This window comes from Sapajus apella, unplaced genomic scaffold (assembly GCF_009761245.1).
Source record: "Sapajus apella isolate SASKATOON/1434 unplaced genomic scaffold, GSC_monkey_1.0 scaffold14, whole genome shotgun sequence".
NCBI lineage: Eukaryota > Metazoa > Chordata > Mammalia > Primates > Cebidae > Sapajus > Sapajus apella.
In genome coordinates, this window is record NW_022436954.1 from 20,827,770 (window position 1) to 20,840,911 (window position 13,142).

Here is a 13,142-nt window from a genome sequence, read left to right on the forward strand (position 1 = left end):
TAGGGCTGAATGGATAATTTCATTACATGGCAACTGGCTTTCCCCAGAACAAGTGATACAAGAGAGGCCAGTGATGAAGCCTGGATGTCTTTTACGACATATGCTCAGAAGTCACACAGTGTCACTTTATTAGTATCCTGTTGACTGCACAGATCAGCCCTAATTAATATGAGAGGAGAATATAGAACATATTTACCAAGAACCAAGGGTCATTAGGAGCCATCAAGGCTAGCTGACACAGTGAGTTATCCCTACAGGAAACGATGATGCCTACATTTTACTGGGGAATTTTGAGAAACTGTGTCTCATATGTCAGTCCCAAGATTGCTGGAGTGCTGGGATGCTGGGGCGTTTACTTACAATCTCCCATATTTGTTGGTTAGCTGCCCCTGCGGGTTTAACTTGCTCACATTTCTGGGCCGCTGTCAGGTGCAGCAGAGAGAATTCACAGGCAAGGGGGCACATGACGCTGAGGTGGGAAGATATCAGCATATTAAAAATTATCTACCAAGGGCTTCAGGAAAATGTAGCCATAGGCTTAAGGGATTTGAGATGAGGCATCAACAGCAGCCGGGAAAATAAATGTGACATACCTGGAACTCAAAACAAAAAAAGAGGCTCACTGCAACCTCTGCCTTCTGGGTTCAAGTTATTTTGCTGTTGTTATTATTGTTATAACTGATTCTTATTATTTATTGCAGCTTCATTCTATAAAGTTACCATCAACATTAGTGAACATTGACTTACCAAATACTGAACCATTGCTCCTAGGGTATATACAGAGTTAGGGTCCTGCAAGCTTTAGCTCACGTTTCTATCAACTGGTCAATGCATAACCATGCTTTGTATGTTTCTCTATTGAAAGACACTCTGTTTAAAATTACTGTTGACTCACTGTTCTCGGACTAATGGCCAACAGCTCTATAGCTCATGCCTTTTTAATGAATGAAGCTTTTTAATACACACATACATTCTCTGTAAAGTGTTACACAGCCTTCTTTCACTCGGGTACAGTAGACAGTAATTAAGCACTATGCTTAATTAACCAAAAGTGGGAGTTTTCAGTAATCGTGATATCATAGCAAGGGGGCCATCTTAAACAATAAAATCACCCCCAACAAGGACAAAGATGTAAAAGACAAAGGACTAAGTCGGCGATGGAAAGAACATAGTGTCCGTGTGAAAGCTGAAACCATAGGACAGAGTAGCACCTTGTGGGACCTCAGCTGGAAGTGCATGTCTTGGGCTATTCTGTGCTTTTTGCTACTCTGTACATGTTCCTGAATGCTCATAAATCACTGTGAGTAGTGAGTTGGGAGTTACAAATACAATTCAGAGAGCAGGAGAATTTGCAAATATGGAATCAATGAATAATGAGGACCAACTGTAATATTAGATACTTAAGCATGTTAGACATATTTAAAAGGCCCTAGCCATAAAGACATTTTATAAAAAGGCGGTGGCTATATAGATATTTTATAAAAGTACTTATTAATTGATAAGTGAATCACCCTTCCAAATGCCTTATCTGTATTTTATTCTTGAAATTTTGTGAAGTAAGTTGTATTTTACATTCATTTCCAGATGTGGTAACTGAGGCAGAATGAAGTTAAGTAATTGGAATAAGTCACACATCATGAATGAAAAGCTAGATTTTAAATATGGACAATAAAGCATCACACTGGTGTAGCAGGTATTGCAGTGGTCACTTTGTGCTGCCAACTGATTGTCAACAACTGAAAAGTCCCTTTCCAGGAAGTGCTATACAGCAAAAAAAGACACCTTGCCTAAGGTTATGCACCCTTCCCAGAGGCTGTTTGCATCCAATGACGGGTCACAGTAAAGACACAAAGGCTCAATCCTCTTACCTCAATAGAGAAAATCGCTGAAGTTTCCAGAGCCCCTGCTCCTTATGTGATCAGTTGAGGCCTCAGTTGCAAACACTTCTGAGTTCAATTTCTCTCTGTCCCATCCATCTTCTTTCTTCACTTCCTTGTGGTACTGTTCTTGAGAATACTCCCTAAGAAATGACCTGTGGTGCGCAGATCTCCATGTCAGTGTTGGTTTCCTGGGGAACCAATCAATGACAGTACAAACAGAGAACACATCCTATTCCACTTACTATCTTCTTGGGTAGATGGTTTGCTTATTTTATGGAAATAAAATTTAAAACTATCCTCAAAATTAGGATGTCCTTTTCTGTTCAGACACATTCAAATGTTTTTCAACATTTAAACTAGATTTTCATATCTGCAGATCTTACAGAATGTTCTGGGTTGCTTCATAAATTCCAGTGACTTTTATGATTCTGTGTCCCAGGTCTCTCAAACCTAGCATGGTATCAATATTTGAGTCAGGCATTTGAGGTTGACTAATGGAAGACAATTGTGTTTAGCTGTCCAGCTTCTGAATGATCTGTGTAAAGCTGCCTTTTTTTTTTTTTTTTTTTTTTTTTTGAGACACAGTCTTGTTCTGTTGTCCAGGCTGGAGTGCGGTGGCATAATTTCGGCCCACTGCAACCTCTGCCTCCTGGGTTCAAGTTATTTTCCTGCCTGAGCTCCTGAGCAGTTGGAACTACAAGCATGTACCACCATGCCTGGCTAATTTTTGTATTTTCAGTAGAGACAGGGTTTTACCATGTTGGCCACACTGGTCTCAAACTCCTGTCCTCAAGTAATCCAACTGCCTCAGCCTCCCAAAGTGCTGGGATTATAGGCCTGAACCACCGATCCCGGCCAAAGCTGCCTCTTCCTTCACAAGAGGTAGTCAGCTTCTGCAATGTAACCAATTTCTGCTTATTCAGTAAATTTATGTCCTTTGTCAGGCAATCTCTATTATTTCTGTTAGGAGGGATTTTTTCAGTGTATTTATCCACTATGACTTTAGCAGCAAAAAACCAAATTCAATAAACCAAGCAAAAGCCCTTTGCCTAAAAGAGCTTCCCCTGACTGGGTACAGTGGCTTAGGCCTGTAATCCCAGCACTTTGAGAGGCGGAGGCAGGTGGATCCCTTGAGGTCAGGAGTACAAGACTAGTCTGGTGAACATGGTGAAATCCTGTGTCTACTAAAAATACAAAAAATTAGCCAGGTGTGGTGGTGGGTACCTGTAATCCTAGCTACTCAGGAGGCTGAGGCAGGAGAATTGCTTGAACCCAGGAGGCGGAGGTTGCAGCGAGCTGAGATTGCACCATTGTACTCTAGCCTGGGCAGTGGAGCGAGACTTTGTCTCAAAAAAAAAAAAAAAAAAACAACCTCACTGAGAGAATTTGATCAGATCTGGGTAATTACCTTTATGATGTACACTTAAAGTTTTATTTGAAGTGTTAGCTAAGAAAAGTCCATGTCTACTGTAGTCATCCCTTGTGTGGCTCCCACCAGGATGATATCCCAGAAACCATTTTACTCTCCTTTCAGACGCCTGATGTGTGGACATTTTCTCATCATCTCCTCAGTAGCTGTTCCCAGAGGATTAGAGTCATCTACCAGAATATAATAGACGAAAGACTTCTTTATTTACCACCACTAGAATATGAGGATTATTCTTGCCTTGAGATAATTTGAAACATAAATATGGGTTTCTAATACAGAAAGATTTCTACTCTCTGCTTTCTTCCATTTTTGGTCATTAAAGAGCAGTTTCTCTCTTTAGTAATGCTTCCCATTTTCACACACCCTAATGTATTTTTATTAGTTTAAGCAAGTGATGCTTTATTATCCCAAGTTTTATGACAGATCAATAAGTATTTCTGTTTAATGTTCTAGCCCTATTAGCAGCTACTGCTTTAAGGAAGATCTCTGTTCTATATAAGCAGTTATTTTTATAGATAATCTCTTCCTAAGCTATATGAACAATTTCTATCATTCATCAATATTTTATTTTACTGCCACTGTTAACATTTAGTGTTTTATTGTTCTGGGATAATATCCAGAAAAGGGTCAAAGGACATGTTGGTTTTTCATGCCACCCACATGCATGCCAAACATTGTAAGAATAATTGCAAACCCAATGGGAAAATTATTAGCATATTCATAGTAATTTTTTTACAAGAGCATAAAACTTTGATAAAGTATTTCTGTTTAAGGTATTAAGCAATAGAAGAGCTAAGTGGGATAGGAACAATGAGCCACTGAAAGGTTTGATGTTATATTTACTTGTTTTCTCTTCGCATGTGAGTATTTGTGTGTGTGTGTATGTGTGTGTGTGTGTGCATTTTCTCACTGTTTTACATTTAATAATAGACCATGGGGTACTTGATTAATAGAGTTTCCAGATGAATTCTGAATATCCCATCATGATTATTATTGAAACATACAAATGATGCCAAATAAAGATCCTTAGTAGCTTAGATCTGAAACCGATTTATGAATTCACCTTTGCATTTTAAAAGGGCACAAAACTAAATTTCAGAGAGTCATTATGCAATCTACAGAATATCACACTGTGGCAAAGCCAGGACCAAAAACATGTTTCTAATTCAAGGGTTTCTAAGTCAACGGTTTGTCCTGCTATGTCACCATTTTGTGTAAAGAGAAAGATAGAAATTCTCAGCCCTTCTAGTGTATGACCTCTCTGAAACACTCTAGGGAAAAAGAATGCTAGGACAAAATTCCCTAGCATAATCATGAAACCTCTAGAGGTGGAGTTTCTGAAATGTAGTATTAGTTTTATCTTGGGTGTTCTCAGGCGGTTCATCTGATAGTATAAATTGTTTTTGCATGATTATATCTGTACTTATCTTCCTGGTATGCGTTATATATTAACTAATCCTAAACCTGAGAGGATCTGTATTAAAATGGTAACACAAGATACTTACTCTCTAGTTATTTCTCAGGGAAGATAACCTTGAACTATCTGTCATCTATTACTTATCAAAAATTAGGTTGAGAAAAATATTGTAGAGAGTTGAATAATCCTCTCTCTCTCTCTGTTTATATGTGTGTGTGTGTGCGTGTGTGTGTGTGTGTGTGTGTGTGTGTGTATACATATTCTTTGTTTATTATTCTGTAGTACATCCATGAATAGGGTAACTACCTTCTGGGACACAATGTGTTTCTCTTTATTTTACCATTCTGAAATAATATATTTTCTTCAACAAATATTTACCAAACACCCTCTATATCTCTGTACTGTGTTAAGTGATGAAAATATCTATTGGAAAATTAAGCAAAATCCTTTTAGGGAGAGGGTAAGACAGATTATCCCCCCCAAATTAATAATAACAGCACAAATAAATAATGTAAAAATATTAAATTATATATTTTTGAAGATAATGAAGTGAACAATGTTTTTATGAAAAAGGGTCTCTGACTACCGTATGTGGTATGTGCATTTCTATGGATAGAAGGAAGATAACTTATCATTTGAGTCCAGATGTTACAGGACAAGGATAAGCCATATCTAAAGATGGCAGAGATGGCTGGGCACCATTCATTGATCCCAGGATTAAAGAGAGGCAGTGGCCAAATGAAAACTTTGGATTGTTCTCTATACGGAGGGGTTGAGAGTTTCACATATTTGGAAGAAAGATTGAGTCTGATATTTGTGGACTAGAAGGCTGAATGGTGGCAGATAATGGCTAGATTCCATCAATCCTATTTCCTTTTCAAAGGAATGCTAGAAGACTAGATTTCCCTAACTCCTTTGAAGTTAGATAGGGGTCATTTGATTAGTTATGGCAAAATAAATCTGGGCAGGTATGATATAGGCTATTTCTAGACCTGAATTCTCAAACAACTGAAAACATCTTGGTCCATTCTCTATCTTTTCAGTTTTGTGGATGGAAAAAGGGAATCCAAAGTGATGAAAACAGATGATTAAAAAGCAAACAAAACAAGTAAACAGGATATATGAGTCACCACTTAATAGGAAAGCTACCAGAAAACATTTTCACCTTTTACAGCTGAGTATGGCATGAGTGAGAACTAAACTTTATATTGTGTTGAGTCACTGAGAATTTCAATAGTTATTCAGGAGCTGTCAGGTTTGACCTTGAACAGAAGTAAACTGGTATCATAAAAACATTTCTGCAAAGATATGGCACCAGCTTAATAGTAGAAAAACAAGAAGGAAGACATAATAGTGGAAACTTGGAAAAAGGCAACTCACGTTATGTTAGAGCGAAATATTTAGGAACTGTCACCTCTGCTAACATTTTTGGGTAGTTTACTTGTCTAAACTAGCAAGCCTAGGGGAAAAGATTTGAAAATAATCACATAATTAATATGTAGTTAAAAATTTTTTAGTGTCATAGTCTAACTCAGCTTTCTATTTTACCAAAGTGTTTTATGGTGAAGATGTAATAGAGTTTTAGGGTTAGCATCCCTTTTTATGTCAAGAACACATCAAGTTAACAGTCATTGAACATGAAGAAAATCCAGCTAAAAATTTACAGGGTTATTGGATCATGAACTGATCAGAAAAATGCAAAGCTCACGTTACCAAGTTTTAAGGAAAAACATGTATCGTTGACCATTAAAATACATTTAAACTGAGTGTGTCCCCATGTATACAGATTTTATTCTGCCTCCACCACTCCTAACACAGTGATACAAACCTCTTCTTTCCCCTCCTCCTCAGCCTAATCAACTTGAAGTCACTGGGGATAAAGACTTTTATGATGATCCATTCCCACTTAATAAATAATGAATATACTTTCTCTTCCTTATGATTTTCTTAACATTTTCTTTTCTTTAGTTTACTTTATCATAACAATACAGCATAGAACATATAAACCATACAAAATATGTATCAACTGACTGTTTATGTTACTCATGAAGCTTCTGGTTAATAATAGGCTATTAGTTAAATTTTTGGCGAGACAAAAGTTCTATGTGACTGCACATAGGTTGATGCCCCTAACCCCTGCATTGTTCAAGGATGAACTGTGTGTGCCAGAGGAACCTCGAAACCTGAAGTGATCCTTCCGACAACACTAAACATCTCTTATGCCATTCTAGCTATTAGACAACTTCAGTGCTAATCTTTGTACAGTCAAGAGGCAGCCTTCAAGGAAGTCACACTAACAAATGCTCATTTTCAATATGGCCATGTAGGATAATGGGAAAGAGAACTCTTCCAAAAGGAAGAGCTTGAGGTCATGGGAAGCTATGGACTAATATCTTCCAAAGAACAAAGCTAGTTCATGGAATCTCCTTTATTTCCCAGACAAGATAAAATTCTCAGTGCCTGGCCCGCTGGATTTTAGATGGCCTGTGACTGTGATGTGTCTCCCATTCTCCTCCTATAGTTTTCTTTCAAAATGGGAGTATCTGATGTGGATATCCTCTTCTCTGACACTGTATGTTGAGATGAAGCATACATTTTATTGATATGACAAAAAGCCACAAGAGGACTTGATGTAGAGGACCAGGAATCACCTGGAGAGCTTGATTTTGAGCTAGAAACACTGACTAGATAGTAATTTGGGCTTTCCTTCTTAAAAATAGAGCATGTGTTCTATGTGGCTGAGAAAGAATGAGATGGATACTTTGTCAACCACAGGTTGAGTTGTGGCAAATACTTACCAGTTTCGTTTCCTCTTTCTGGAACCCCCAAAAGTCTATATTTCCAAGGGGCACAATTTCAGTGAGGTTGGTGCCATATGATTGAGCTATGGCTGATGAGGTGGATATAAGGAGAAATGATTTTTGGCTGAAGTGAGTAAGTATATGGTATGTCTTCCTCTCAATTCTCTTTTCTCTGTTTGCTGACCGAATGGCGCCAATACAATCTCTCTCTCTCTCTTTTTTTTTTTTTTTTGGATGGAGTTTCACTCTTGTTGCCCAGGCTGGAGTGCAATGACATGATCTCAGCTCACTACAACCTCTGCCTCCCAGCTCCAAGCGATTCTTCTGCCTCAGCCTCCTGAGTAGCTGGCATTACAGGCATGTACCACCATGCCTGGCTAATTTTATATTTTTAGTAGAGACAAGGTTTCTCCATGTTGGTCAGGCTGGTCTCGAACTCCCAACCTCAGGTGATCTGCCTGCCTCGGCTTCCCAAAGTGCTGGGATTACAGGTCTGAGCCACTAAGCCTGGCTGGTGCCAAGATGATCTTAATGCCAAAAGATGGTAGAAAAATTACAAAGAAGTAACTAGTTGAAGGAAAACCATGCCACTTCTCATTAGACTACTTTATGAGTGAGAAACAAACTTTTGTGTCACACCCTAAAACTTCAGAATTTTTTTGTTACTGTGGTTTACTTCCCTCTTTCCTAAGATGGGGGATTAATGCTCCATGAATTTCAAGGCCTAAGGAGTAAAAAAAAAAACAGCTCCTATCTCAAACCTAAAATCTATGGACTTTGAGAGAAGGTACAACTATCATGGAAACTATATCTTCAGTTATAATGTTTTCATGAAGGCAAGAACATGAAATGGATACAAAGAGGTTAAAGATAAAAATGAGCTTGTTCATCATATTACAGAGTAGTGTTTCAAGATAGAAGAGTGAAAAGTTTCCAAAGATAGGCATTTGCTGGTTAGAATCAAGGAAATATACAGCATCTTCACGATAGCAATGCCATGGACCAGAAGGCCACGGGGGTTTGGGAGGACTTGGAAAACAGGAATCATAGGCCTTGTAAGCTCAGTTGAAAATAGTTGATCTAATTAAATAGTGTGAGTACTGGGCCTAATTGCTGGTGGAATTGTGTTGCTCCCTCTGGGGTGGAGCTGTTTATTTTTCAATTTCCCTGAAACCCAAAGTGGTGGCAGTCTCTGCAGCTGTGTTGTTTGGGCAGCAGTTGACAGTGACAATTATTTTGATCCTTCTATTTTCTTTTCCTCAATTCTTGAATTGGCTGCTCCTAACTCTCCTCCAGAGGCTTTCCAAAGGTTTCGTTGAAATGGTCATCAGTTTCTTGAAGTATTTTCAGGCCAATTATATACTGTATTCGAATGTCATTAGAGATTCTTGATTCTGACAGCTATTTCCTGGAGATGTTGTTTGTAGTATTCTGAAACTGGAGAATATTTTCAAAGGAGACTATACTCTTATCAAGTTTGTTTTGCTCTGAAGTCTTTAATCTTGATTTCCTTTTGGCTCTATAAACTCCTGTTTCTCTATGAAGTTTGAGAATGCCATTGTTTACAGCACTGCACAGTGCTCTTATTATGAAGGACTGACATAGACAGTGTCTCTGATCTTTATATCAGTAAAAAGTACTTTTCCTGGAAAATGGAATTGTCATAATGCTGTCATGGATAATATAAATTGGTGTATCATGTTTACCTCATGGGTTTGGTGGTAAACATGATACATGTATTATGATATCATATAAAACAAGAGCTTTTGTGTAAAACTGTGGTTCATCTCTTACATGATAAATATTTTTGGTACTAGCTCAATCTCAGGTTCATATATATTTTTTAACTTTTATTTTTCATTGTCTTGCTTTCCTCAGCTTTATTTTTTTTTAATGCCTTTGAATACCTCAGTATAAATTTTAAAGCTCTTATTGAGATTATGGCATTAGAAAGAATGCAAGAGACAAATAGCAAGCAAGAAAGAAATAGAATAAGAAACAAAAAGAGGGATACTTAGTGTCAGTCTTCTGTCCATATTCCCTCAGACTCTGTAGTTTTAGTGGGTCCTGGCTAACTTCCAATGGCTAGTGTCTGCACCTGGGCTGAGGTTGTTTCCTGAACGTTCAGATGGCCATGATGCACATGCACATGGAAGGAGGAAGTGCCAGGAAATTCACTCCCCTTGTGAATAATCAGAAGACTCTACCAGGGACTGTCAGGTTAGTATTTAAATATCCCAGCTCCCTCACTACTCAGTTGGGATAATTATGAGTTGTTTTGCATCATTTCCCAGTTTATTCACTCGACTGAGCTCTGATCACTCACTTGTTATCGAGCTACCTTTCTTCCAGGAATCACTTCTCCATTCTTGTGTCTCTATTCCCTTCACTGCCCAAAGACACCCTCGGGTCATGTCTACTCCTAGGCAGATCTAACAAAGAGAAAGAGGCAGGAAGAAGAGAGAGAGAGAGAGACAGATCAGAGGGAAAGGGAGGAGAGAAAGAGAGGGATAAAGAGAACATGCTTATTTTATGAATAATATATATTTATATTTGGTACTTGAAGGATCCTCACTTGTACATTTTAAACTAACTAAAAGAGTATAATTTTAATGCTTGTTACCCAAAGAAAGGATAAATGCTCGAGATGATAGAAACCTCATTTATCCTGATATGACTATTGTACATTGTATGCCTGTATCAAAATATCTAATGTACCCCCACAAACATATATATATATATACACATATATAAATATGTATATATATATACCAAAACACTATTTGTAATAGCCCAGAAGTGGAAACAAGCCCTACAGAAGAATGAGTAAACATGAAGTACATTCACACAATGAAACGTACTACAGTAATGAGACTATAGAAACTAAAAGTACATGAAGCAATCTAGATAAATTCTCATAAATGTTAATTAGAGCTAAATAAACATAAAATGGTACATTCATTTGATCCTGTTTATATGAAGCTTCAAAACAGGCAATACTGTTACAAACGACTGTAGATTTTCTTGACAGGGTAGGGACTAAAAAGAAACATGAGGTGGCTTTTTGTGTTCTGCTAATTTATTATTTCATGATGGAGGTGCTAGCTACATAGGCCTGTTAGCATGGTGAATATGTATTTACAATCCCAAGCGGTATACTTGGGATTTATGTACTTTCTATAGATATGATATATTAAGATGTATCTATGTATATAGATATAAATCAGACTTAGGTGTGTGCTAAGCTGTATACTTGGGATTTATGTACTTTCTATATATATGATATTAAGATGTGTCTATGTATATAGATATAAATCAGACTTATGTGTGTGCTAAAAGAACTAAGGCATATGAACAGATACCTTTAATATCATGTTGAAAATATTAAGACCTATAATACAGATAAAGAATTCTGAATTAAAGATGAGAGAGAACTGCTCTTACACGTGGAAAGAATCAGAGATGCTTAATGCAAGTAATGAATACATGTTAAAATCTGCCTGAAAGGGTAAGTGGGGGCTTGCATGAGTGTGAAGATTGGAACGGCCTAGGTAACAGTGAGGAGAAATGTGCTGGCATATTCTACAAAGTTCCCCCGTGGTCTGGGTCCTAGGAATTCTGGAGGATAAGCTAGGAGAGACGTTGTTTATGGATGTTGGGAGGCTTCCAACATTAGGCTGAAGAGTTTGGGTACTTTTATTGGGTGCCAGTGATTTTCAGCACAGTCGACATGATCCGAACCATACGTAGAATGTGAAGGCAGTAAGATATAGAACAGGTTGGTGTGAGGGAATACTGGATGAAGGATGCCAGAAAGGACATTTGGAAAATGTGTAATTCACTATACTTGACAGCTGGTTTACATGACAACAGGGAACAAAATTTGAACCTGTATTTTTATGGTTGAATGATGGGGTCTGGGGACAAGAAAATTATGTGACCCTATTTGGGGAGGGTTGAGTTTGAGTGGTCAGCAAGTTCTTTACACACACACACACACACACACACACACACACACACACACACACATAAAATTGCGTTTTAGGTTTTAGGGTACATGTGAAGAACATGCAAGATTGTTGCATAGGTACATACTTGGCAATGTGGTTCACTGCCTTCCTCCCTATCACCTATAATACCTGGCATTTCTCTCCATGTTATCCCTCCCCAACTCCCCACCCCCCACTATCCTTCCACTGGTTCCCAACCACAGACCCCAGTGTGAGATTCTCCCCTCCCTATGTCCATGTGTTCTCATTGTTCAATACCCGCCTATGAGTGAGAACATGCAGTGTTTGATTTTCTGTTCTTGTGTCAGTTTGCTGAGAATGATGGTTTCCAGGTTCATCCATGTCCCGCAAGTTCTTAATAGATTCAGCAAGTACTTTGTAAACACAGGAGAGGAGCTCATGAGAAAGGCTGGGACTAGAGATTTGGATTTGGGAGTCACTTGCAAAAATGTGAGTGGAGTGATCAGAGATCAAAGCAAAGAGAAAACAAGCATGGTGCTGCCTCTTTGTAAGTTCATGTTTTATAAAGAATCAAAGACAAATTACTGGAAAGATAACTAAGAGTACAATGATATCAACAGCAATAATACTGTGTAAATTTATTTTTCTGTTGGGGGTAGATTTTGTCCTGTTAATCAGTATATCTCCAATCCCTTCACAGTTTCTGAAGCAGGCTATTATTGATAAATAGGTTTTTAAAACTAATTAATTGTATTTGCACAGTGCTTTACCATTTTTAAGTTTCATTATCAATATTCTTAGCATCTCAACAGTTTTGTCATTTATGCCATAAGAATGTTATTTCACATCTTAGATTTTTATACGTACAAAGATTTTTCTTTTGTATATAGCAAGAGTGAATCATATTTTCATCACATACTTTCCTGTAGCTAATGAACAACCTCCTCCCATTTATCCTACATCTAGTATAAATCTGATCCCTTCAAAGTGGTCATCACAGGGGAAACCTTGAGAGAGAAGAAGGAGAAGCATAGCTGGCCTCACTTCAAAGAATGTGTTTTTGGTCACAAGGCAGAAAGACATCTGTTACAAATCAGTGCCAGAATGCAGTTTGCACTTCCATGGTTGTGTTAAAGAGGCCCCTGCACGGTGTTACAGTGCAGTTGTCTCAGAAAAAAATAGCTGCAATTATATGAACTTCAGAGGAAAATTGTGAGGGGCCAATAGGGTGATACTTATAAATACAAAGCGCAAACTGCCAGCACCCAGGAGCCCGTGATGCAAATGCTAGTTTTCTCATCACCGTTAGCAAGTTCATCAGTCACCTAGGTGACAGCAGTAAACCCTTTCTAAAAATATTCCAGGTAAACCCCTTAATGGGGAAACATAATGTTACCTTCAGCCTGCAGACATTGGGCCCTAATTGGACCATAGTTTTAATGTTAAAAGTTCTCAACCTTCCTTGCATTGGTAATAGGCAGGGTGCAGACCTTTACACCTGCAGCTTGTTAGGATCTCAATGATAGACATGCTTCCTGAGCAGAAGTCTGTTCTCTTAAATGCCAAACCCATGAGAAAAGTGTCAATAGTATGCATCTAATAATCTGATGACAAACATATCACAATAAACACTGGTTATATTCC